Source organism: Artemia franciscana, chromosome 4, assembly GCF_032884065.1.
Source record: "Artemia franciscana chromosome 4, ASM3288406v1, whole genome shotgun sequence".
Classification (NCBI taxonomy): domain Eukaryota; kingdom Metazoa; phylum Arthropoda; class Branchiopoda; order Anostraca; family Artemiidae; genus Artemia; species Artemia franciscana.
The window spans coordinates 38,302,778-38,329,943 of record NC_088866.1 but is presented as its reverse complement, the minus strand read 5'-3'; the positions used below and the strand labels follow the sequence as shown (position 1 = coordinate 38,329,943).

General features: G+C 34.1%; 1 protein-coding gene and 2 long non-coding RNA genes across 3 annotated transcripts in view; 2 read left to right on the top strand and 1 right to left on the bottom strand.

Moving 5' to 3' along the window:
* Positions 1-27,166, top strand: part of LOC136026395 (protein DENND6A-like) — a gene marked incomplete in the record, with an annotated part of 240,547 nt that overhangs the window by 197,174 nt on the left and 16,207 nt on the right.
* LOC136026394 (uncharacterized) lies at positions 4,408-7,547 on the bottom strand. The gene is made up of 2 exons (XR_010617281.1): positions 7,486-7,547; positions 4,408-7,134 (listed from the first exon to the last, which is right to left on the bottom strand). It is a non-coding gene; the product is annotated as an uncharacterized LOC136026394 (long non-coding RNA).
* On the top strand, positions 17,645-22,497 carry LOC136026393 (uncharacterized). The gene is made up of 2 exons (XR_010617280.1): positions 17,645-17,879; positions 22,305-22,497. It is a non-coding gene; the product is annotated as an uncharacterized LOC136026393 (long non-coding RNA).

Genomic DNA, 27,166 nt, shown 5'->3' with positions numbered 1-27,166 from the left:
AATGCTTGAAAGATTTAAGAGGGAATTCGAAACCCTTTGGCAGCACATTAATATTGCTTGCAGGAGATTTCAGGCAAACATTACCTATAATACCTAGATCAACTCCTGCAGACGAAATGAATGCTTGCCTGAAAAATTCTAATTTATGGGCACACGTAAAAACATTAAAATTAACTACAAATATGCGTGTCCGATTGCAAAACGATGACTCTGGTCAAACATTTTCAGATCAATTGCTAGCAATGGGAAACGGAAAGCTCCCAGTAGACTCAATTTCAGGACGTATACAACTACCTGCTGATTTCTGTAATTTAGTGACGTCCAAAAATGAATTGATTGAAAATATATTTCCGAATATTCTAAAAAATTATAAAAATAATAAATGGCTAAGTGAAAGAGCGATTCTCGCACCCAAGAATATAGACGTCCACGAAATCAACAATATTGTTTTGACCAAGATTCAAGACCAGGCAGTCCTTTACAAGTCAGTCGACACAGTTTTGGAACCAAATGAAGCGGTTAATTATCCATCTGAATTTTTAAATTCCATAGATCTTTCAGGGTTTCCACCACACGTGCTACAACTAAAAATAGGCGTACCAATAATATTGTTACGTAACATAAACCCACCAAAGCTTTGCAATGGCACTCGACTTGCCGTAAAAAAAACAATGGAAAACCTAATAGAGGCCACAATCCTGACAGGGCCTTTTGAGGGTGAGGCTGTTCTTATTCCTCGCATTTCCATGATTCCAACAGATCTGCCTTTTCAATTTAAAAGATTGCAATTCCCAATTCGATTAGCATTTGCAATCACCATTAACAAAGCTCAAGGTCAATCATTAGAAAAATGTGGTATTGATCTTAATACTGATTGTTTTTCCCATGGACAATTGTACGTTGCATGTTCGAGGGTCGGTAAACCTGACAATCTATTTATATGCAGCGAGAATTGGACAGCGAAGAATGTTGTATATTCTCAAGTTTACGAAGTTAGTTGTATTTCGGAACAGACTGTTGTATATTCACAAGTTTTACGTAGTTAATTTGTATTGTATCTATCTATCTATCTATCTATATAAAAACGAGTTGTGTGTATGCATGTTTGTTTGTTTGTAAAAAGAACGTTTGCATATGACGTCATTATTAGTACATACGGCTTTGTATATGGACAGACAATGGGAAAGCCAAGAATGTTGTATATTCGCAATTTTTACGTAGTTTGAAACACATATATAAATCTATCTATATTCACAGGTGGGACACAGGGACACAACTACAATGGCGCGTAACTAATATGGCGCGTAACTAATATGGCGCGTAACGACTTACGCGCGCGGGGGGGCTTGGGGGGGGCGCGAAGCGCCCCCACCAACTAGGTGTTGGGGTGGCGCGAAGCGCCACCCCAACAGCTAGTATATATATATATATATATATATTCACAGGTGGGACATAGGGACACAACTAAAATGGCGCGTAACTGATATGGCGCGTAACGACTTACGCGCGCGGGGGGGCATATCCCCCTGTGCCCCCGGCGTCCCTATTGTAGTTGTGTCCCTGTGTCCTGGTCGTCATTTATATTCCCTGTGTCCCGGTCGTCATTTGTATCCCGGTGTCTCGGTCTGTATATACATTCGTTTTTTAGTTTTGTTTTTCTCCTTTATTTTTTTCCTTTTTTCTTTTTTTTCTTTTTTAGTTTATTTAGATTTTTATATTTTTTTTAGTTTTTTTATTAGTTTTTAGTTTTTTTGTAGTTTTTTAACATTTTTTTAGTTTTTTTTTTACTTATGTCCTGGTCGTCATTTATACTCCCTGTGTCCCGGTCGTCATTTGTGTCTCGGTGCTTTGTTGATTGCTAATTTATATTTATATTTATATTTATATTTTTTATATTTATTAATATTTTTTTAGTTTTCTTTTTCTCTTATTTTTCAGTTTTTTTCCTTTTTTTTAGTTTTTTCTTTTTTAGTTTTTAGTTTTTTTTTGTTTTTTACCTTTTTTTAGTTTTTTTTAGTTTTTTTAGTTTTTTAGCTTTTTTAGTTTTTTTATTAGTTTTTAGTTTTTTTTTAGTTTTTGCCTTTTTTTAGTTTTTCAGTTTTTTTTAGTTTTTAGTTTTTTACCTTTTTTTAGTTTTTTTTTGTTTTTTAGCTTTTTTAGTTTTTTTCTTTTTAGTTTTTTTTTGTAGTTTTTACCTTTTTTAGTTTTTTTTTCTTCTTTTGTATTAGTGTGAAATAATTCAGACGTCATATGTACGCGCCATTGTAGTTGTGTCCCTATGTCCCACCTGTGAATATAGATAGATATATTTGCTAATCGAACATTCCTTTTGTCCTGGTCGCTTTCTCTTTGAGTGTCGTCATTTATTTTTTTCTTTTTTAGTTCTTTTAGTTTTTACCTTTTTTAGTTTTTTTAGTTTTTTAGATGAAAATTTTTTTTAGTTTTTTCCTTTTTTTCTTTTTAGTTTTTTATTGGTTTTTACCTTTATTTTAGCTTATTTTTCAGTTTTTTCCTTTTTTTAGTTTTTTTTTATTTTTTATTTTTTTTAGTTTTTTACCTTTTTTTAGTTTTTTTAGTTTTTTAGTTTTTTAGCTTTTTTACTTTTTTTATTAGTTTTTAGTTTTTTTTGTAGTTTTGCCTTTTTTTAGTTTTTTCAGTTTTTTTTTAGTTTTTTATTGGTTTTTACCTTTATTTTAGCTTATTTTTCAGTTTTTTCCTTTTTTTTAGTTTTTTTTAGTTTTTAGTTTTTTTAGTTTTTTACCTTTTTTTAGTTTTTTTAGCTTTTTAGCTTTTTTATTTTTTTTATTAGTTTTTAGTTCTTTTTGTAGTTTTTGCCTTTTTTTAGTTTTTTTAGTTTTTTAGCTTTTTTATTAGTTTTTAGTTTTTTTTGTAGTTTTTGTCTTTTTTTAGTTTTTTTCTTTTTAGTTTTTTTGTAGTTTTTACCTTCTTTTTAGTTTTGTTGGTTTTTTTTTTTACTTATGTCCTGGTCGTCATTTATACTCCCTGTGTCCCGGTGCTTTGTTGATTGCTAATCGAGCATTCCTTTTGTCCTGGTCGCTTTCTCTTTGAGTGTCGTCATTTATTTTTTTTTTTTTAGTTCTTTTAGTTTTTACCTTTTTTAGTTTTTTTTAGTTTTTTAGATGAAAATTTTTTTTAGTTTTTTCCTTTTTTCTTTTTAGTTTTTTTGGTTTTTACCTTTATTTTAGCTTATTTTCAGTTTTTTCCTTTTTTTTAGTTTTTTTTTATTTTTATTTTTTTTAGTTTTTTACCTTTTTTTAGTTTTTTTAGTTTTTTTAGTTTTTTAGCTTTTTTACTTTTTTTATTAGTTTTTAGTTTTTTTTGTAGTTTTTGCCTTTTTTTAGTTTTTTCAGTTTTTTTTTAGTTTTTCTGTTTCCCCCGGGGACACCGGGGGAAACAGGGGGATAACCTGACAATCTATTTATATGCAAAGACAATGGGACAGCAAAGAATGTTGTATATTCGCAAGTTTTACGTAGTTAAAACCATATATATATATATATCTATATTCACAGGTGGGACATAGGGACACAACTACAATGGCGCGTAACTATTATGGCGCGTAACGACTTACGCGCGCGGGGGGGCTTGGGGGGGGCGCGAAGCGCCCCCACCAACTAGGTGTTGGGGTGGCGCGAAGCGCCACCCCAACAGCTAGTATCTATATATATATATAAATAAGTTGTCTGTGTGTGGATCTGTGGATGGATCAGGTGACGTCATGTTTGTTCGCATATGACGTCTGAATTATTTCACACTAATACAGAAGAAGAAAAAAACTAAAAAAGGTAAAAACTACAAAAAAATAAAAAGAAACAAAACTAAAAAAGCTAAAAAACTAAAAAAAACTAAAAAAAGGTAAAAATCTAATAACTAAAAAAAACTGAAAAAAATAAAAAAAGGCAAAAACTACAAAAAAAAAATAAAAACTAATAAAACTAATAATATATATATATATATATATATATATATATATATATATATATATATATATATATATATATATATATATATACTAGCTGTTGGGGTGGCGCTTCGCGCCACCCCAACACCTAGTTGGTGGGGGCGCTTCGCGCCCCCCCCCAAGCCCCCCCGCGCGCGTAAGTCGTTACGCGCCATAATAGTTACGCGCCATTGTAGTTGTGTCCCTATGTCCCACCTGTGAATATAGATATATATATATATATATGGTTTTAACTACGTAAAACTTGCGAATATACAACATTCTTTGCTGTCCCATTGTCTTTGCATATAAATAGATTGTCAGGTTATCCCCCTGTTTCCCCCGGTGTCCCCGTTGTAGTTGTGTCCCTGTGTCCCGGTCGTCATTTATATTCCCTGTGTCCGGGTCCCGGTCATCATTTGTATCCCGGTGTCCCGGTCTGTATATACATTCGTTTTTTAGTTTTGTTTTTCTCCTTTATTTTTTTCCTTTTTTTTTCTTTTTAGCTTATTTAGATTTTTAGATTTTTTAGTTTTTTTTATTAGTTTTTAGTTTTTATTTCTTTTTAGTTTTTTTGTCCCGGTCGTCATTTATATCCCCCTGTTTCCCCGGTGTCCCCGTTGTAGTTGTGTCCCTGTGTCCCGGTCGTTATTTATATTCCCTGTGTCCCGGTCGTCATTTGTATCCCGGTGTACCGGTCTGTATATACATTCGTTTTTTAGTTTTGTTTTTCTCCTTTATTTTTTCCTTTTTTTTTCTTTTTTAGTTTATTTAGATTTTTAGATTTTTTAGTTTTTTTATTAGTTTTAGTTTTTTTTTCTTTTTAGTTTTTTTGTAGTTTTTACCTTCTTTTTAGTTTTGTTAATTTTTTTTTTTACTTGTGTCCTGGTCGTCATTTATACTCCCTGTGTCCCGGTGCTTTGTTGATTGCTAATCGAACATTCCTTTTGTCCTGGTCGCTTTCTCTTTGAGTGTCGTCATTTATTTTTTTCTTTTTTAGTTCTTTTAGTTTTTACCTTTTTTAGTTTTTTTTTTAGTTTTTAGTTTTTTTAGTTTTTTACCTTTTTTTTAGTTTTTTTAGTTTTTCAGCTTTTTATTTTTTTTATTAGTTTTTAGTTTTTTTGTAGTTTTTGCCTTTTTTTTTAGTTTTTTGTCCTGGTCGCTTTCTCTTTGAGTGTCGTCATTTATTAGTTTTTTCCTTTTTTTTTTTAGTTTTTTATTGGTTTTTACCTTTATTTTAGCTTATTTTTCAGTTTTTTTCCTTTTTTTTAGTTTTTTTTTATTTTTATTTTTTTTAGTTTTTTACCTTTTTTTAGTTTTTTTAGTTTTTTTAGTTTTTTAGCTTTTTTACTTTTTTTATTAGTTTTTAGTTTTTTTTTGTAGTTTTTGCCTTTTTTTAGTTTTTTCAGTTTTTTTTTTAGTTTTTATTGGTTTTTACCTTTATAGTTTTTTTAGTTTTTTAGCTTTTTTATTTTTTTTATTAGTTTTTAGTTTTTTTTGTAGTTTTTGCCTTTTTTTAGTTTTTTCAGTTTTGACGTCACCTAATCCAGTTTTTTCAGGTGACGTCACCTGACACATCCATCCACACATCCATCCATCCATCCATCCACAGACAACTTATTTTTATATATATAGATATATGGTTTTAACTACGTAAAACTTGCGAATATACAACATTCTTTGCTGTCCCATTGTCTTTGCATATAAATAGATTGTCAGGTTTACCGACTCTTGAACATGCAACATATAATGGTCCATGGGAAAACAATCTGTATTCAGATCTATACCTCATGATTCTAATGATTGCCCTTGAGCTTTGTGATGGTGATTGCTAATCGACCATTCCCTGTCCGGTGTCCCGGTCGTCATTTACATCCCCCTGTTTCCCCCGGTGTCCCCGTTGTAGTTGTGTCCCTGTGTCCCGGTCGTCATTTATATTCCCTGTGTCCTGGTCGTCATTTGTATCCCGGTGTCCCGGTCTGTATATACATTCGTTTTTTAGTTTTGTTTTTCTCCTTTATTTTTTTCCTTTTTTTCTTTTTTAGCTTATTTAGATTTTTAGATTTTTTAGTTTTTTTATTAGTTTTTAGTTTTTTTTTTTTAGTTTTTTTGTCCCGGTCGTCATTTATATCCCCCTGTTTCCCCCGGTGTCCCCGTTGTAGTTGTGTCCCTGTGTCCCGGTCGTCATTTATATTCCCTGTGTCCCGGTCGTCATTTGTATCCCGGTGTACCGGTCTGTATATACATTCGTTTTTAGTTTTGTTTTTCTCCTTTATTTTTGTCCTTTTTTTTTCTTTTTTAGTTTATTTAGATTTTTAGATTTTTTAGTTTTTTTATTAGTTTTTAGTTTTTTTTTTCTTTTAGTTTTTTTGTAGTTTTTACCTTCTTTTTAGTTTTGTTAATTTTTTTTTTTACTTATGTCCTGGTCGTCATTTATACTCCCTGTGTCCCGGTGCTTTGTTGATTGCTAATCGAACATTCCTTTTGTCCTGGTCGCTTTCTCTTTGAGTGTCGTCATTTATTTTTTTCTTTTTTAGTTCTTTTAGTTTTTACCTTTTTTAGTTTTTTTTAGTTTTTTAGATGAAAATTTTTTTAGTTTTTTCCTTTTTTTCTTTTTAGTTTTTTATTGGTTTTTACCTTTATGTTAGCTTATTTTTCAGTTTTTTTCCTTTTTTTTTAGTTTTTTTTTATTTTTTATTTTTTTTAGTTTTTTACCTTTTTTTAGTTTTTTTAGTTTTTTTAGTTTTTTTAGTTTTCTAGCTTTTTTACTTTTTTATTAGTTTTTAGTTTTTTTGTAGTTTTTGCCTTTTTTTTAGTTTTTTCAGTTTTTTTTTTAGTTTTTTATTGGTTTTTACCTTTATTTTAGCTTATTTTTCAGTTTTTTCCTTTTTTTTAGTTTTTTTTAGTTTTTAGTTTTTTAGTTTTTTACCTTTTTTTAGTTTTTTTAGTTTTTTAGCTTTTTTATTTTTTTATTAGTTTTTAGTTTTTTTTGTAGTTTTTGCCTTTTTTTTAGTTTTTTTAGTTTTTTAGCTTTTTTATTAGTTTTTAGTTTTTTTTGTAGTTTTTGCCTTTTTTTAGTTTTTTTAGTTTTTTAGCTTTTTTATTTTTTTTATTAGTTTTTAGTTTTTTTTGTAGTTTTTGCCTTTTTTTAGTTTTTTCAGTTTTGACGTCACCTTTTAGTTTTTTATTGGTTTTTACCTTTATTTTAGCTTATTTTTCAGTTTTTTCCTTTTTTTTTAGTTTTTTTTAGTTTTTAGTTTTTTTAGTTTTTTACCTTTTTTTAGTTTTTTTAGTTTTTTTAGTTTTTTAGCTTTTTTATTTTTTTTATTAGTTTTTAGTTTTTTTGTAGTTTTTGCCTTTTTTTAGTTTTTTTAGTTTTTTAGCTTTTTTATTAGTTTTTAGTTTTTTTGTAGTTTTTGCCTTTTTTTAGTTTTTTTAGTTTTTTAGCTTTTTTATTTTTTTTATTAGTTTTTAGTTTTTTTTGTAGTTTTTGCCTTTTTTAGTTTTTTCAGTTTTGACGTCACCTGATCCAGTTTTTTCAGGTGACGTCACCTGATCCATCCACAGACAGACAACTTATTTTTATATATATAGATATCTATCTTCTATATATATAAAAATAAGTTGTCTGTGGATGGATGGATGGATGTGTCAGGTGACGTCACGTGAAAAAACTGGATCAGGTGACGTCAAAACTGAAAAAACTAAAAAAAGGCAAAAACTACAAAAAAAACTAAAAACTAATAAAAAAAATAAAAAAGCTAAAAAACTAAAAAAACTATAAAGGTAAAAACCAATAAAAAACTAAAAAAAAAACTGAAAAAACTAAAAAAAAGGCAAAAACTACAAAAAAAACTAAAAACTAATAAAAAAAGTAAAAAAGCTAAAAAACTAAAAAAACTAAAAAAAGGTAAAAAACTAAAAAAAATAAAAAATAAAAAAAACTAAAAAAAAGGAAAAAACTGAAAAATAAGCTAAAATAAAGGTAAAAACCAATAAAAAACTAAAAAAAAAAAGGAAAAAACTAATAAATGACGACACTCAAAGAGAAAAAAAAGGCAAAAACTACAAAAAAAACTAAAAACTAATAAAAAAAATAAAAAAGCTAAAAAACTAAAAAAACTAAGAAAAGGCAAAAACTACAAAAAAAAAATAAGTTGTTTGTCTGTCTGTCGACTGACGTCATGTTTGTGTGTCGACTGACGTCATGTTTGTCGACTGACGTCATTATAAGGATTGAGCTGTATGTCGTCATGAAGTTGTTTGTCGTCTGACATCATGTTTGTCGACTAACGAAACTACAGACCGGGACACCGGGACACAAATGACGTGTTATGTCTGTTATAACGTAATAGAGGCAACAATCTTGACAGGGCCTTTTGAGGGTGAGGCTTTTCTTATTCCACGCATTCTCATGATTCCAATGGATCTGCTTTTCAACCTAAAAGAGTGCAATTCCCAATTTGATTAGCATATTTAGTTTTCAGTCCAGAACCACTAAAGCTATTATGTAAATATCAAAAATATTTATGTTGTCTGAGCAATAATTTTTAGTTTTTATTTCAAAATAGAAAATTACCTGACAATTTTAGAATTATATCTATCTATATATATAAAAATAAGTTTTCTGTCTGTGGATCAGGTGACGTCATGTTTCTGTGTCGACTGGCGTCATGAAGTTAGTTGTCGTCATTTTTGCTTGACGGTGACGTCATTAAAGATATTTAAGACATATATGTTCACGTAGAAATCTATTAATGTTTAAGTTTAAAATGACTGATGAACTTATAATGGCAAAAGCCGATGAAGATGCTCAAAGAGTCTATGCCAAAAAACTTGCTGCTGATAGAGAAAGTCAGAAAAGAAAGCGTGCCGAGGAATCAAAAGAACAGCAAGGAAACAGGCTTGAGGCTAAAGAACTCAAAACCGCGCAGTTAGATGAAGATCCACCTGGACAGCGAGAGTCAAAACATATCAAAACTGAAAATGATATAAAAATAAGTTGTTTGTCTGTCTATCGACTGACGTCATTAGGATTGAGCTGTATGTCGTCATGAAGTTAGTTGTCGTCATGTTTGTTATGACGACGTCATGTTTGTCAACTGATGAAATTACAGACCGGAACACCGGGACACAAATGACGACCAGGACACCAGGAAACAGGGAATATAAATGACGACCGGGACACTCAAAGAGAAATTACAGACAGGGACACCGGGACACAAATAACGACCGAATCTATCTATATATATAAAAACTAATGCCAAAAGAAAGCGTGCCGAGGAATCAGAGCAACCTGAAAGTTATCGCCTGGCATTCAGGTACAGCCCAGTCGATGATTATAGCTTGAGTGGATGTGTTCAAATCGGGACTATGTCTAAAATTTGTTCCTATTGCAAGGCCTTGAAATTCAATGGTGAAACAATGGGAATGTGTTGCGCCTCAGGAAAAGTTAAACTTCCTCTATTGGCTGCACCACCAGAGCCATTGAAGACTTTCCTTACTGGAACTACGTCAGAATCTAAGCGTTTTTTGTCAAAAATCAGAAAATATAACTCATGTTTCCAAATGACGTCGTTTGGAGCCCAAATCGAAAATCCAGATCAATTTATGTCTACTTTTAAAGTAAAAGGACAAATTTATCATAGAGCAGGGTCCCTTCTACCATTCTCAGGCGAGAATCATAAATTTTTACGATTGTACTTCATCAGTGATAGAAATTCTGAATTGAATGCACGTTGCGAAATTTCTCCCAACGTTGAAAGGACTATCGTTTCCCAATTGCAACATCTTTTCCACGAAAATAATAATTTAGTGCGTCTGTTCAAAACAGCCATCGATTTGATGCCTACTGATACACATAAAATTGTTATTTCCGCTGACAAAACGCCTCCTGGCCAACATGTGCGTAGATACAATGCTCCAACTATCGACGAAGTGGCAATCGTTATGGTCGGTGATCAGTTTTTACCTTGAGATATTATTCTTCATAAGCGAAACGCTCAGTTGTTGAGAATTGCTGAAACTCATCGATGCTACGATGCCCTACAATATCCTATCATTTTTTGGGATGGAGCCGACGGCTATCACTTTAATATTAAATTGATGAATCCAGCCACTAACAAAGAAATGAATAAGAAATGCAGTGCAATGCATTATTATTCCTATAGACTAATGATTCGGCAGGATGAAGAAAATATATTTTAAAATGCCGTGAATTGTTTCACCAATTCGTCGGTGATATGTATGCTAAAATTGAATCAGAACGTTTGCTATATATCCGCCTGAATCAGACCAAGCTCCACTCTGAACAATACATTCATTTGCGAGATGCAGTTATAAATGACGGTAATATCACAAACGTTGGAAGATTAACAATTTTACCTTCGTCATATGCTGGCAGTCCCCGTCATATGCATGAATATGCTCAAGATGCTATTGCGTATGTTCGTCTCTATGGTCGTCCAGATTTATTTATTACATTTACATGTAATCAATCTTGGGACGAGATACTGCAGCTTTTACTTCAAGGACAATCGGCGGTTCATAGACATGACATTACGGCCCGTATCTTCCGGCAAAAGTTGAAATCACTGATAAACTACATAGTAAAACTTGAAGTGTTTGGGTCAGTGCGATGCTGGATATACTCAGTGGAATGGCAAAAACGAGGTTTGCCACACGCACATATACTAATCTGGCTACATAAAAAAATTACTTCGAACGAAATTGATGATGTGATTTCCGCTGAAATACCTGATGAAAATGTCGATAAGGGGTTACATGATATTATTGTAAAAAATATGATACATGGACCTTGCGGTGCACTGAACGAAAATTCACCATGCATGGCCAAAGGAAGGTGCACAAAGCAATATCCTCGACTTTTAGTATCCAACACAATTACTGGCAATGATGGTTACCCACAATATAGAAGAAGATCTACTGAAGATGGTGGTAAAACAGCAATAATAAAGAAGCGTAACGGTACCGCCATCGAAGTAGATAACCAGTGGGTTGTTCCATATTCCCCATTATTATCAAAAACATTTAATGCACACATAAACGTTGAATACTGTAACTCCGTAAAGGCAATCAAATACATATGTAAATACGTCAACAAAGGCAGTGACATGGCAGTTTTTGGCTTGCAGCCCGAAATCAAAGATATCGACGAAATCGTACAATATCAGGCTGGAAGATACATAAGCAGTAATGAAGCTGTTTGGCGAATTCTTTCATTTCCGATACATGAACGTAGTCCAGCTGTTGTTCACTTAGCGGTACATTTACAGAATGGTCAACGTGTGTTTATTTCTCGGAAACCAACGTGCAACAAAGAGCCCTGAATCCACCGGATACAAAGTTAACCGCTTTCTTTTCGCTTTGCAAAAATGATTCTTTTGCAAAAAAACTGCTGTATACTGAAGTGCCTTCGTATTACACGTGGAATACTAAAAATAAAGTATTTGAACGTCGAAAACAGGGTAAGTCAGTCGACGGCCAACCTACCATCTTCAAAGATACCACGATAGGAAGACTCTACACTGTTCACCCCAATCAACATGAATGCTTCTTTCTACGCCTGCTTTTGGTGAATGTGCCCGGTCCGACATCCTTTGAGTATTTGAGGACTGTAAATGGTACTATACATGACACTTACCGTAGTGCATGCCAAGCTCTGAATTTATTGGAGAATGACCAACACTGGGATAACTGCATCAATGACGCGTGCGAAACGTCAACCCCAAGTCAAATTCGTGCATTGTTTGGCATCATTTAAACAACTTGCTCTCCATCAGCTCCTACAGAGTTATGGGGAAAATATAAGTCAAAAATGTCCGAAGATATACTCCATCGAAAACAGTTAGAGACGTCAGATATGACTTTTGATTTTACATCAGAAATTTATAACTACACTTTAGTTGTTATAGAAGATTTGTGCGTACGTATGGCAAACAAACCTCTTCAGGATTTGGGAATGCCTTCACCTAACCTTATCGCTGCTGTTTCGACATGTGTAGAATTGGATCGTGAACAAAGTTACAGTACGAGTGATCTATTGTCGTATGTACAAAATAACATTTCCAAGTTAACGTCGGAACAAAAAGACATTTATGATACGATAATGCATTGTGTCGATAACAACGTTGGTGAAATTTTCTTTTTGGATGCGCCAGGAGGTACTGGTAAAACGTTTGTGATAAAACTGATTCTGGCATCAATTCGATCAAAAAATGATATAGCGTTGGCAATTGCGTCGTCCGGAATAGCCGCAACATTGCTGCCTGGTGGAAGAACTGCTCATTCCGCTTTGAAATTGCCTCTGAACTTGCATTCTACAGAAACTCCCACGTTCAATATTTCCAAATCATCTGGGATGGGTAAAGTATTGCAGCAATGCAAACTTATTATTTGGGATGAGTGCACAATGGCACACAAAAAATCGCTCGAGGCTCTGGATCAATGCTTGAAAGATTTGCGAGGGAAGTCGAAACCCTTTGGCAGCACATTAATATTGCTTGCGGGAGATTTCAGGCAAACATTACCTATAATACCTAGATCAACTCCTGCAGACGAAATGAATGCTTGCCTGAAAAATTCTAATTTATGGGCACACGTAAAAACATTAAAATTAACTACAAATATGCGTGTCCGATTGCAAAACGATGACTCTGGTCAAACATTTTCAGATCAATTGCTGGCAATGGGAAACGGAAAGCTCCCAGTAGACTCAATTTCAGGACGTATACAACTACCTGCTGATTTCTGTAATTTAGTGACGTCTAAAAATGAATTGATTGAAAAAGTATTTCCGAATATTCTAAAAAATCATAAAAATAATAAATGGCTAAGTGAAAGAGCGATTCTCGCACCCAAAAATATAGACGTCCACGAAATCAACAATATTGTTTTGACCAAGATTCGAGACCAGGCAGTCCTTTACAAGTCAGTCGACACAGTTTTGGAACCAAATGAAGCGGTTAATTATCCATCTGAATTTTTAAATTCTGTGGATCTTTCAGGGTTTCCACCACACGTGCTACAACTAAAAATAGGCGTACCAATAATACTTTTAAGAAATATCAACCCACCAAAGCTTTGCAATGGTACGCGACTTGCCGTAAAAAAAAACAATGGAAAACCTAATAGAGGCCACAATCTTGACAGGGCCTTTTGAGGGTGAGGCTGTTCTTATTCCTCGCATTCCCATGATTCCAACGGATCTGCCTTTTCAATTTAAAAGATTGCAATTCCCAATTCGATTAGCATTTGCAATCACCATTAACAAAGCTCAAGGTCAATCATTAGAAAAATGTGGTATAGATCTCAATACTGATTGTTTTTCCCATGGACAATTGTACGTTGCATGTTCGAGGGTCGGTAAACCTGACAATTTATTTATATGCAGTGACAATTGGACAGCGAAGAATGTTGTATATTCGCAAGTTTTACGCAGTTAATTTGTATTGTATCTATCTATCTATCTATCTATATAAAAACGAGTTGTGTGTATGCATGTTTGTTTGTTTGTAAAAAGAGCGTTTGCATATGACGTCATTATTAGTACATACGGCTTTGTATATGGACAGACAATGGGAAAGCCAAGAATGTTGTATATTCGCAATTTTTACGTAGTTTGAAACATATATATAAATCTATCTATATTCACAGGTGGGACACAGGGACATAACTACAATGGCGCGTAACTAATATGGCACGTAACGACTTACGCGCGCGGGGGGGCTTGGGGGGGCGCGAAGCACCCCTCCAACTAGGTGTTATCGGGGCGTTGGGAACCAGGGCTTCCACTTCGAAGGAGGTTACCCTATTTTAGGAAGAAATCACTTCTTTTATGGATACTTATTTTGAATCTAGGGATAAAGGGAAATCTGGGGTAAAGTAAAGATTTTCAGTCAAATCTGGGGTATAGTAAGGATAATAAGAACGGCGAACAGAAGTCTGTTGAAAAGTGGCTTCAGTTACTAATGTTGAAAAATTGGATAGAGAAAAGAGTGTCAAGCAAGTCAAAGAAAAATACTTAAGTCCCACACTGTAGGTTCAGTTTGAAGTATGAATATTGTGGGAAATTAAAGTTGACCAAGCATACTCTGACCAAGCAGCATATAAAAGCAAGCAATGAAATTGAGACAAAGGTTGGCAGTGGCAGCATTGAACACTTCTGACTACGTGGGCAGTAATTCCAAAGAAATTGAACAGCGCATTTGCTTATTTTTGGCAGAACATCATCTGCCATTAAGTCTTGCAGACAGCCTGGTCCCTCTCCTGAGAGAACTGTTTCCAAAAGACCGGGCCCTGGTGGTGTAGGCGTCACTCTGAGTAAACAGAAAGCTGCAAACATTTTGCGACAAAATGTTCTTTGGCACTACACCACCAGTTAATTGAGTTCCTTATAACTTTAGAGCTTCATTTGGGAGATGCCCAAGTTTAAGACCTTTCAGTTGAGCAGTACTGGATGAAGATATCTAATCTGAAGACTCACTCGTAGTGGCGAAATCAAGTACCCGGAATTGCAGAAGTGCATATCACTGACATTCTCTTTGCCTTTGAGCAATGTGCCATCTGAGCCTTTGTTTAGTCTCCTTAAATTACTCAAAACAGATATCCGAAATAGTGTCGAGAATGTCACACTGGTTTCACTAATTCGAGTCAATTACTGGTTGAAAAACGAAGATAAAACTTCATCAACTGTCAGCATACCAAAAGCTCTCGCTGGCCTCAAGAAGAAGACAAACGCTGATATGACAACGCTGAGATGACACTTAATTAACTGTTTTATGTGTTCTTGGTAGTGTAGAAGATGTTATATATATCCTTATCTAAAGTAAAAATAACAATTTGATGCTGCGCTCTCTTTTTTTCGTGTAGACTGTATGGAAATATAAGACAAAATATCCCGTTTTCTAGGGAGAAAAATAGGAGAAATCAGACCTACAGACAGGGAATTTTAGAGAAAATTGATATAAAATTCGAGAAAATTGAAATCTAAAAGTGGAAGCACTGTTGGGAACTGCCCCTTTCATATACGGAGTAATTTCTGTTCGTTCTAAGTTTTAATTTCGCTCCTTACTTTAAGTTAAAAAAAAACTTGTTTTTTTATTTAATTTCTGAACGTTTTTAAATTAATATATTTTTTTATTTTGGCTCTCCGCACATGAATAATTAAAATGAAATTTGCATATTTTTTTTGGCTAAATGGCTCTCTCTTGGTTTTATCGGACGATTTTGAGAAAAATGAGGTGGGGGACGAGACCTAGTTGCCCTCCAATCGTTTGGTCACTTAAAAAGGTAGTTAGAACTTATAATTTCTTACGAACGCTTTTATTAGTCAAAAATACACGTAACTTACGAATTAACTTACGTAACAAACTTTTATATTCGTATACCATTATTACGTGTATCAGGGGGGTTTCCTCCCTTGTTAATACCTCACTCTTTACACTAAAGCTTAAATTTTATCCCAATTCTTTAAGTATGACCCCTGAATCACAAAGGCCGCAGAATAAATAGTTGAAATTACTAAAAATACTTTAGCGTAAAGACCGAGGTATTTAAGAGGAGGTGAACCCCTCATATGCTTAATAATTTCTGTTCGTTTTAAGTTTTAATTTTTCTCCTCACTTTCAATCGAAAAAACTTTTTCATATTTATTTTTTCATTGTTTTTTGTTTTAATTAATATTAGAAAATCCCGTGCCCCCTTCATGGAAATTTTCTTCCCCCATGAGAAATTCTTCCATGGACCGATCCTCCAACGTAAGCCCCTCCCATCAACCCCCCCTCAACCAAGAAAATCCCCCTGAAAATGTCTGTACACTTCCCAATAACCATTAGGCCTACTATGTGTAAACAATGGTTAAACTTTGTAACTTGTGGCCCCTTTTCCGAGGACTGTGAGGGAGTAAGTTGTCCCCAAAGACATGGCTATTAGGTTTTTCGACTATGTTGAACGAAATGGCTATCTCGAAATTTTGATCCGTTGATTTTGGGAAAAAATGAGCGTGGGCGGGGGCCTAGGTGCCCTCCAATTTTTTTGGTCACTTGAAAAGGGCACTAGAACCGACAGTCTAGGAACACTGGGTCGGTACGATCACCCCTGGGGAAAAGAAAAAAAATAAACACGCACCCAAGATCGGTTTTCTAGCAAAAATACGAAATTTATATTTTTGTAGATAGGAGCTTCAAACTTCTACAGTGGGGTTTTATGATACGCAGAATACAACGATGTGATTTTCGTTAAGATTCTATGATTTTTAGGGAGTGTTTCGCCCTATTTTCCAAGATAAGGCAAATTTTCTTAGGCTCGTAACTTTTGATGGTAAAGACTAAATTCAATAAAACTTATGTATTTAAAATCAGCATAAAAATCTGATTTTGTTTGATGTATCTATTAGCGTCAAAATTCCGTTTTTAGAGTTTTGTTAGAGTTAGATCAAAAGACAAGCACAACACCATCGGCGCTCGACAAAGACAGAAAGGATTTCATAAAATGAACTTTTTTTGTTTTGAAATAGATCTGAGGACAAAGGGACATAGGCCTCAAAGATAAGTTCCCACTATCTTCCTCTCTCCAGCCTTTCCATCACTGTCGTTGCATAGTGGAGTCGTTGAGAGGGGGGGAGTTGCTACCCTCCAATAATTTGGAAAAAAAACTATACTTTATTAAGTAAGTTTGAAACTGGTGCTTGTTTAAGGTGTAAAGTTTTGCTCTTCACTTTAAACAGATAATTTTTTCTTAATTAGTTCTTGCTTGTTTTTAACATTAAAAAAACAAGAAAAATAGGGATCCATTACAGTTCATAATATATCCCACATTAATATTTTTCCAAATACACTGTCTTTGAAGCCTTATCACCAACTAAAAATTTGAGCCTAGTTAATATCAAAGTTGAAAAATGTTATACGCTTCGTGTTTCATCACATTTACTTTTGTCAATTTTTTCCCCTGATATTTAACGTGCTTTTACTTCCTAAAATCTATCAGTTCAAGATTAGATTCTCTTGTTTTAAAACTTTCAAAAATGGAAATGAATGCATCCTCTTCTTCTAAAAATAGGACAGAAATAGAATCATTCAAGAATAAAAAGATAGACTTACAGTGAATAAAATTTCGTCAATGGAAAAGAAATCATTGAAGAAGAAAATAAGACTTAGTACATTTTATAATGATATTCGCACTATAACTAGACACGTCAAATCGGTTGGAGTTTGTTCAAGGAATTTGGTAGAGGGGGATCCACTCTATGAATGTATCACTGTTGAATGTCCGGGATTCCTTTTTTCTCTGGTTGGATTCAATTAGCTTTGCGATTTCGCGTTTTCAGTCTTATGCAAGCTTTGATGTTAAACTTAAAGTTAGGTTAGGTTAAATGTGGTTATAAATCTCAGAAATGGTTTAAAAACCTAATCTAACTTAAACTGTCACAATCAAACTTTGCATAAAACCGAAAAAGTTGACTGGCAACGTTGACTAAATCCAATGAAAAAAAAGGTTCGGACATTCACCGGTTAACATATATATATGATCACGGGTCACGGTAACATATATATATATATATATATATATATATATATATATATATATATATATATATATATATATATATATGTGTGTGTGTGTGCGTGTGAAGCGAAAATAAATATGTATATAGGCTGAATGTGGGCAGTTAGTTCAACGTTTGATTTAGAAGTAATATTGGTGTAGAAGTAATTGTGTTTTCAATTTTCCCTAATGGATTATTTCCAGGCATCTTTGTTTCGAGAAAAGCAAATCTCACCCTGAAAAGAACATTGTGATCCCATTATCTTCCATATTTCAACTCGAGAAAGGTAATCAGTATCCTTGGATTCCTGGAGGAGGGATGGTCATTGAAATTTCAACAAAGGAACCAAATAAAGTAAGAAACTTGATCGGTGAATATGTGGCAAGTGGGATTGATAACGAAACGGTTACGCAACAATAAACTGTCAGAATATAACGTACTTGTTTAGCGTTATCTTACTCTTATGTCAAATGAAGCATTAGCTAAATTAAAAAGTCACTCAGTCTAACAGAGGCTTTTGGTTACTGATTAAAGTATCTTGCTTACTTTCATACCAAAGTAGGGCTTAGCAAATTCAGGGTTATACAAAAAAGGATTAAAGATATTTTATAATTCACAGTTCAATAACTATTTCAAGTGTAACGTAATTTGATTTTCCTGAATATAAGAAATAACAAAGTGTTTTAGCTATTAGTTTTAGGAAACCAAACTTTGCTCAGTGAAAAGAAAGATAGTTTTATTTAATATTTTTCATAAAACACCTTAACTTCATTTTGTTTTATTCAATATGGGAAGTAAGACCATTACGGCATTGGGCGTCCGGCATGAAATAATTTTTTTCCAAAATGAATTAAGTCCATAAAGAGATTTTCCTAAGGTTGTGACCTATCTAAATTGTTTGTTGTTTTTTTTTTTTTTTTTTTTTTTTTCAATCCGGAAAACGAACAATCTTACAATAACGAGCAATGTCTTTCTCTAAAAAATCTGGAATCAACCCATTTGTCGGCAAAACAAATTGCGTTTTGAAAATCCTTCTACTTTCAAGGCCTTCAACCTTCAGGGGGTTTCTAGTTTCAGTCAACAGACGACTTATGAAAATATTAGGGGGCTAAGAGAAAGAAAAAAAATCACAAAATTGTGGTCTATCTAGATCATTTTTTTGCAACAGAAAATGTTAGTATGCCTTTTTCAGAAAAATCATAGTGCCGTCTCTGAGAAAAAATCTGAAGATAAATATGCATATTTAAAATTATTGCTCCTTTAATAATATAAGATTAAATCTTAATATGTTCATATACTTAATAAAAGTGGGTATAAAAGCGAAAAAGTGAACTGTTCTAAAAGTGAACGCTTGTTGCTGACTAATGTACGACAGAGGGTTAAGCTGGTTCTTTTTTAGCAATATAATAGGAAATTTTGAGAACTTCGAAAGCAGCATTCTTTTTCTGAAATTCAAAAAATAAAACGGTACTTATCGGTTATAAAATAGACACTCGGGAAGTGAAGTTCGATTAATGCTAATGAAATGAAATAAAATATGATGAATTTATAATAGTTTAGAAACAAATTTGGGCTATATATTGGCACACTAGGGGGCGGGGGGATGGGGGTAAAGCATAGCATATATTATATGCGTAAACTAACCATTGCTATAGTTTCTTGTGTCGAAATTTTATAGTGTCTATTATATAACCGATAAGTAACAAACAAAATATAAAACAGGATTAATTATGATCTGGCAGCAGTATAGCAATAAGCAGAATTGCTACTGAACATAATATTATGCTTTAAGGATGCCCCAAATGTTCAACCACGCCTGAATTTAAGTTGATTGCTGGTGTGATTTCTATAGTAGCCATGTTTATACCAAAACTTTCTAAGCTATGAGTCTAAGAAAACTTCAATAATTTAAATAAAACGAAAACTTTGCTTTATGTAAATAGTTATCGAGTTACAATTTTATGAAAAAAAAACGACCTAAATGAAGCACTTCTGTGCACTATTATTTTTCAACCGCACTTTTTGAAACCATAAGTATTCTCAAGTAAACTTAAAATGCCAATTAATTCTCAAATCAAAACGGATTGTAAAGTTTGGCAAATATGAAAAGAAAAAGAAAGGATAATCTAAGTCGAAGTTACACAAAAAAAGCAAATTTTTCCATCCTTTAACAGAAACAATTCTCCTAGACTGGCACTCCCAAGCCCAAGGACGTATGCTGTTTGTACGATAACTGGTGATCTACAGAGGGTATGACTTATAAAACGGATTCAGCGATAAACAAAACAATGATTCCTCTAATTAATTTCAACAACACTTTCACGTTACTACCATCTATTTCTGTCACTTAATACGAACAGCAGTAGGTTTTCCTTTTTTCTTTCTCTGTCTCTTTGTTTTAGCTTTAGATACAATAAGGTAGATAAAAAAAACTGGAAATATAATGCTTGCAGTTTTTTGCAGTAAAACAATAAAATATGACAAGCATGTAACCCTAAAATACTCGTCTTCCACAAGATGCGAAAGATCCCATAGACTCTCAAGGAAAAACTCCCTAGCAGATATGGTTTTTAATATATTTGTAAGTCAACTGTTTTCCATCAACTAAAACACAGATAGCTATTTTTTTTCTCTTTTTCATAAGAAAGTATTCGCTATCATTAGCAAAAAAAGGATAAAGCAAAGCATTAAAACGAAAAATATTGCCCTTTCAATAGGGCTAAAGAGGCTATCTCAAGAACAGCTGAACTGATCAAATTCAATCTTTCATAAATGTGTTCCTTCTGTCACGGAGACTTGGAATGTACACCTTATTCCCCAATTGAAGGGTGAACATAAGGATTTCCAGAATAATGTTTGTGACCTTCAGTTTGATCACTGTTTTTCGCAAGAAAATTAAGCTTATCTCACTTTTGTAAGCTCATTTTTGTATATCAGGAATGCATTTCTGCTCGAAAAAATGCAACGTCAGTCAATAACACCTGTTAGAATGAAAATATAAACGAAGCATTTTGGTTTGAGAGTAGAAAAAACCCTTAGCAATTGACAAAGCTTTCACAGCATCTCATTAAATTGCTCTTTAGCGTGGATAGAAACTATGTTCCTAAGTGAAGAAAATCTTCACGACAAAAACAGATCATTGGATACAATACCTTAGGAAGTGTGAAAAGGATCCACGGCCTGAGAGAAAAAAGAAAGAAAGAAAATGGAGCATTAATCCAATTTTCGATCTTATTTTCCGCCAGAGCACTGTTTTGAACAATGTTCTTTGCTCTCCAAGAGTGCCCATAGGAGAGGACAAGGGGCAAATGAAACGCCTTGAGACCATTATGCTCTGGGAAATATATACACTCCTGTTCCTCTATAGGAAAAAAAACAAACAAACACATCCATTAAGGTCCATGTTGTTGTTCATCTTGACCACTTGATTTTTCTATTCTTTCATTGTTCAGTCACCAAACCTTCAAAAAACTATTTTCAATTTTTACAAATTATAAATGCTTGTTTCCTTGCCATCACATGCATTAAAAATATAAGAAGAATAAAATTATAAAGACAGAGAATATAAAGCCAGGACAAATTACCTTGTCTTTTCTTAGATAATGTTCCCTTTTTCTCAAAGTACTTTTCAAAAATAAAACCCGAAAAAAGGGGATAAAGATTAATATTATTGAATTCCTTTTCATACAGCTTTTCGTTGCTTTTATCTCGTTTTCCATGAATTATTTCTCTCCTTACGTCACTTACTTTTAAGCCCTTTGAGAGCAACATACATTCTTAGCACAATACTTTCAGCTAAAAATTAACCATCTAGAAATACCATCTCAAGTGTAGTTGAAACGTTTTGAAGATCCAATAAATGCATGGAGAAAATCGAGTCGCTCCCTCCCTTACGCAAAGAAAAGAGCATAAAGAAAACATAAAGCTTAGACATCAATTCGTGCATGCTACGTAGTATACCGAGGCAAGATTACAGGATGTTTCACAACCTAAACGATTAGATTACGTGACTTCTAGCTCATGTGCCATGATTTTGTCTTTTGGCATATATTGAGCAAATTCAACTCGAAGTTATAGAGCTTAAAGTCTTTGAGTGTCGATGCACCTGTATATAACTTCAGTTCCGCTGATAGTGGTAGATGTATGTGAATTCAAGTGAGAATTCGTATTACGCGCTTCGAATTTCCCAGTTATTTCTTCTTTGCCTCGGTTTTTGCATTTGTCAGAAACCAATGAGAAGAAAGTATTGGCAGAAATTGTTAGATAATCAAAACAAGCAAAATTTTTGTATCCTTGCATTAATAATGTTATTTCCATAACAAAATTTTCAAGAATTTCCCAAAAAATTTGGCTGAAATTCTATTGGCCATTGCAATTTTAAATGTATCCACATGAAAAGGAAAGCCTAAAATTATGATCAAATAGCTAAATTAACATTTCAAACAAAATGCTGATTTAAATATAACATAGTTGCAAACAACAATCGTTTATACCCTCTCCTGGAAAAATTTCGCCTATCCGAGCACATTCCACCAGAAAAATTTTCTGCGCGTACTAAGGTCGTATCCAAGAGGGGGTTTTTTATGGGGGTTTTAACACTCCAAAGTTTCATCCTACTCGTAAAATAGAAAAATGATTGTAAACAATTTTTCTGTTTTTTTAAGCTTTGTTCTGTAAACTCCACCTCTCACCCCCTAAAAAAATTCTGGGTATATTTTTTTATTGACGAGCAAGTGTCAAGCTTACTCCTCGATCAAAAATTTATTTAATTATTTTCAGGTACTGACATTCGGTGGCATTTCAAATCGAGATGAAGTCTACCAAGAACTCGAAAAAGCTACATCCAAGAGTGGTGAAATACCTGGAACCAATGTCGGTAAAGATCAAGGTCACACAGTAAAAGTGACAAAGAAGACTATTTAATATCCTCAATTTTATAGACAGTTTTAGAATAAAAAAACAAATTTAGCTATATTTAATTAAAAGACTACTTGTCTAAGGAAAAAGTGCATAAGCCTAATCATAAATTAAATGTTCTTCATAGCATCTATATACTGCAAAGTCACTTTATGATTTGGGTTTGCGACACAGGAGGACACTAGTCCATTAAATCCACTTACTTATGCTTGTGCCAGCTGGCTGGCAGAGGAGGGAGGTCATTAACCTTCTCTATAAGAGTCTGTCTCCAGACCTACTAACAGTAAAAAGTTGTCTCTTTCACGCAGTGAATGATGGATCAAAATCGCATAGTATTATTGCAGCAAAACTAGGTAGCAGCGTAAGAGATGATCAAACCATCGCAGTTTGACTGAAAAAAAAAAAAAAACAACCGATCATGGCTGAGGCCAAATCACATGGCTTTGAATGAAGGAAATTAGGATTAAAGATACGCAATTCCAATTGATCAGTAACTGATCGGGAAGATTTCGCCCAAAATTTTAAACAACATTTTAGATTAAGCGAGAGTACTGGCTTTATACTCAATAGAATATTTTCGATGGAAATATGAATCACCAGGAAGTTCACACAAAGCGGAAGGCATAACTTTGGAATACTATCATAGTAATTATTATTTCAGGGACATTCATGTTATGGCGAAATGAAAAAAAATACTTGCTCTTTAAACTAAAGGTCTACGATTCGCTTGACAGAATTAGTACCAGTTACATAAAGGTAGGGTTTGCAGCATCAGTAAAACTCTTGGAAGGTCCAATTTCAATTGGTATTAAGTTAATCAAGTTTTTTGTTGCGGTCGTTCTTTACTTTCATTTCAAATACTATGTTCAAGGCGATAACAAAAATAAGGCTTATCCCACGATCACCTACATTTTACATTTAAATTTTTTATAACAGCACGTTGAGAAAAGGGGTTATTATATCTAATTATATCTAATATAATTATATCTAAAAAAACTTATCTTAGATATAATTACAGCGCTTATGTATTACAGTCCGTTCAATAAATGACAAGGTTCTTCCGATTTTATTACTGATTTGCGTCGACACATTGCGGTTCTAATATTCCCTCGGTTCTACATAACATCCTTTGCGGTTAAGACAACCATCATGACTGCTGAAGAGCAGTGATTCCACTATGAATTTCTAAGGCCTGTGAACAAGGCCGTAGCCAGAGTTTCTGCTCGGGGGATGGGGGTACCAAAATTTTGTTAAAATGTATGAACAATTTGTTTATATGCATTTGTTATGTTTTTTTCTTTTTTGCATCTTTTAAATCATATATCTTCCTAACCTTAGTAAAATCATTCTTCGTAGTTGATGTGTGACTTAACAAAATTTAAAATTCTGCAAGATCTTTTTGTTTTCTCTGTATAGTAAATGAAGATTCGGTGAATGAAAATATAGTTCTTGTTTGAATAAAACGACGCGAAATATATTACTGCAATGAAGATACGACAGAAAAAGGGGAGAACCTTGAACAAATTGCAGCAAAATGATTTTTTTAGCATTTGATAGACAAAAACACGCTTATTAGGTTATCCAAGATAGGCATCGCTGCTCCTAGGCAGAATGAGTCAAATTTGCCCTTAAAGTGCCGATGAGAGGGGAAAAGGCTCAAAGTTCATTACACAATAACACATTGGAAAAGATGTCTTCTATAGGGTTAACGGGGTCGTAGCATGAGGAAATGGAATTAAAAATGGTCCATCACCAGTATAATAGTGATATTTTCAGAAATTCCAGGGGTTATCTCCAAAAATCAATGACATGTCCTATTTTAGCGAGTAAGCTATCCTTTCTAAAGTTTTCTTGGTCTTGGATAACAAAAAAAAAGACAAATTGACAACAGATTGACACAAATTGACACCTATGCTATTGAGTGGCAAAAGCAAAAACTGGAAATCGTAATAATTAAAAAAAAACGTCTTCTCTGTGAGTACCAGGATTGGTAACAGGTATCAGATTTTTTTGCCATACTTGTAAAGTCTGCCCTCAAAGTGCGAGGGGGAGGGTGGAAAACTATAAATAATAAGAATTTGTCGGAAGAAATAATAATTATGGTGCTATCGGTGGCGTACAAAAAATAAATAAAGAATAAAAAAAATAATGTTCTATCAGTATCAACTGAACTCAGTAATTGGTCCCTGACCTTTGAAATCATGTCAGCCAATACCAGTAAAAAGCTTGCTTCCCTATCTCGCAACAGCAGGTCGTAACCAGTATACAAAGACTGTGAGAAGATTCCTTCAAAAAATGGACAAGCTTTTCGCTAGTCACCCTGAAATATACAGATATTTTATGATGATGGCCTTCACACGATAAAGCGTTCAGAAGGTGGGCTGGGTTGTCAGCTGACCTGGTCACAGAACAGAAATTTATGAGGAGTCTTAAAATATCCTGAGTCCTTACTAATGTTGGCGGAACGACAGAATTTCAGCGAAATCTTTGAGTTGCGTCGTGTGCTGCTTGCATTTCAAGTGAATTATCTTATTAAGGTACTTACAAAAAAAAAAAAAAAAAAAAAACTGGACTAGCGAACAAGAGGTGACGGGGCTCTGAAGGCAAAAAAAGGACCATGAAGACACATTCCGTGTCATAAAAATGCTTCAAAGTCAAACTTATTCAAACATTGTGAAGGAATGAGAATTTAGTAAATGGAATAACGGCTCTCTTGGAATCAAACACGGAAGAGTCTCTAAACATCGATTCTTAATGGCAGGGCTGGATCGAATGCGTAATTCCTGTGTTGTTTTAAAATCACTTTTTTTTGAATGGGCAGCGTGCCGACGGAGTGAACCTGGCACTTTGACGATGAATCACACCAGTCCAGTTTTTGGCAAGAAAATAATGATTGTGTTTTCAGAAGATAATCACAAGTAACCCTTATGACAGCCAAGAGAACTGACTCACCGGACATGAAGCATATATAAACAAGCCTAATCTTCCAGAGGCACGCCAGTCCGGTTTTTGGTGAGATAAAGATCTTACAGAGGAATATTTATTGCGCCCCTAGGCATTTCGCGCCCCTAAGTCTAGAATTAGTGGCAAATCCTAGTCTACTTAATAGTATGGTCGACAAGTCAGTGAAGGACTGTGTTTTCAGAAAGAAATCACAAGTAACCCTTATGACAGTCAAGAGAACTGGCTCGCCGGATATGAAGCACACATATTTCAGCCTAATCTTCCAGAGGCTCTTGGCTATTGCAAAACGCTCAATCATACCAGAAAGAGACTGCTTCAAACACAAATTATACGCTCTTACTTCGTCACTCTTCGATGAAGAGTGGTTAACGAGGAGACCAAAAAAGCATTATCTTGCAAAAGCTTTATTTGAAGCTTGTTGAGAGGTAGATTGCATGAGCTCAAATAAAAAAGAACTGCTAGGGTCCCACCTTCACGTTTCGGATGGCGGAAATCTTCTTCATAGACTTCATTAGAAGCAGCTTTTCAATAGCATTAGAAGCGTTTGTTGGCATTTGTGAAACTCGAGACCCATACCCTAAAGTAGTTTTTGGCGGATGCGATGGAGAACCTGCAACAAAAGTTCAGACAAAAAGTACACGTGCGAAATTTAACGAAAGGGTCTTTACTGCAGATATATATCTTTAAATGCCCAGAGACGAATTTCAACCCAACAACAAAATAAAACGAGGGTCATCCAAAAGCTCGGTAAAAGATTATGTGAAAGGTGGATCGAAGTGATTCACGGAGAGTTGACTTTCCTGTCTGTTGAGGACTCAACAGACAGACAGCAGTTGACTCTCAACTGCTGTTGAGAAGTCTAGTATTCTTCATACTTTGGTAGTTGATACTGACTTATTCGTTCTTTTTTTTTTTCATGCCATTTGCGGTTCCAACGAGACATATTATTCTTCAGAAGTCAAACAAGGGGGTATAAGTGTTGATATACACATGATGAAAACTAGTTTAGGAATTGAACTCTGCAATTTCCAACCTATCTGCCATGCACTACTTGACTGCAACACCACTTCCCATATACACGGCGTTGGGAAAAGAAAATGCTACAGGCATATTTAAGGAAAACGCATTCCAAAGAAGTTCTCAAGTTTTCCTGAAGGCGAGCATAGAGGAGGATATAGTTAGTGCTACAGAATGTACTTTACTGTCCATGTATGGACAGTGGACACAAGATTAATGAAGACCTAAACTCAGTCTGTTATCGTATCTTCAAAAAGAGGGTCTCAACCACCTTAAAATTTGTGCATCCTCAAGACATGCCACTCACGTCTGCATCTTCGAAGCTTCATTCGCTGTGTGTCTATCATCGGTTCCAAAATTTGAGTGAAAACAGCACTTTCGACCCTCTTCAGTAGGGGTTTAGGTGCAAAGAAACAGTCTTGGTTCTGGCGATGACTTATTGATCTCCGGCTCCATTGCAGTTTCTGAAAGTTGGGCAGTGCTCCTGTAAGCTGTGACATTCCCTACAAGTTTCAACTTAATACTCTTGGGCGTTCTTGAGTAGTTTCATCTTAATACTATTACCCGTCACTCAGATATTCCACACACCTAGAAAAGTATGAAGTAATACATAATACATACAAATTATGTATGAAGTCGGGTTGGCATTGCTCTATGGCTTGCAAATCATGCAGAGAGATCTCCTGCCAGAATGCCATGGAACGTGAAGACGATGATATTGTCTTTAATACCAATGATTTTTG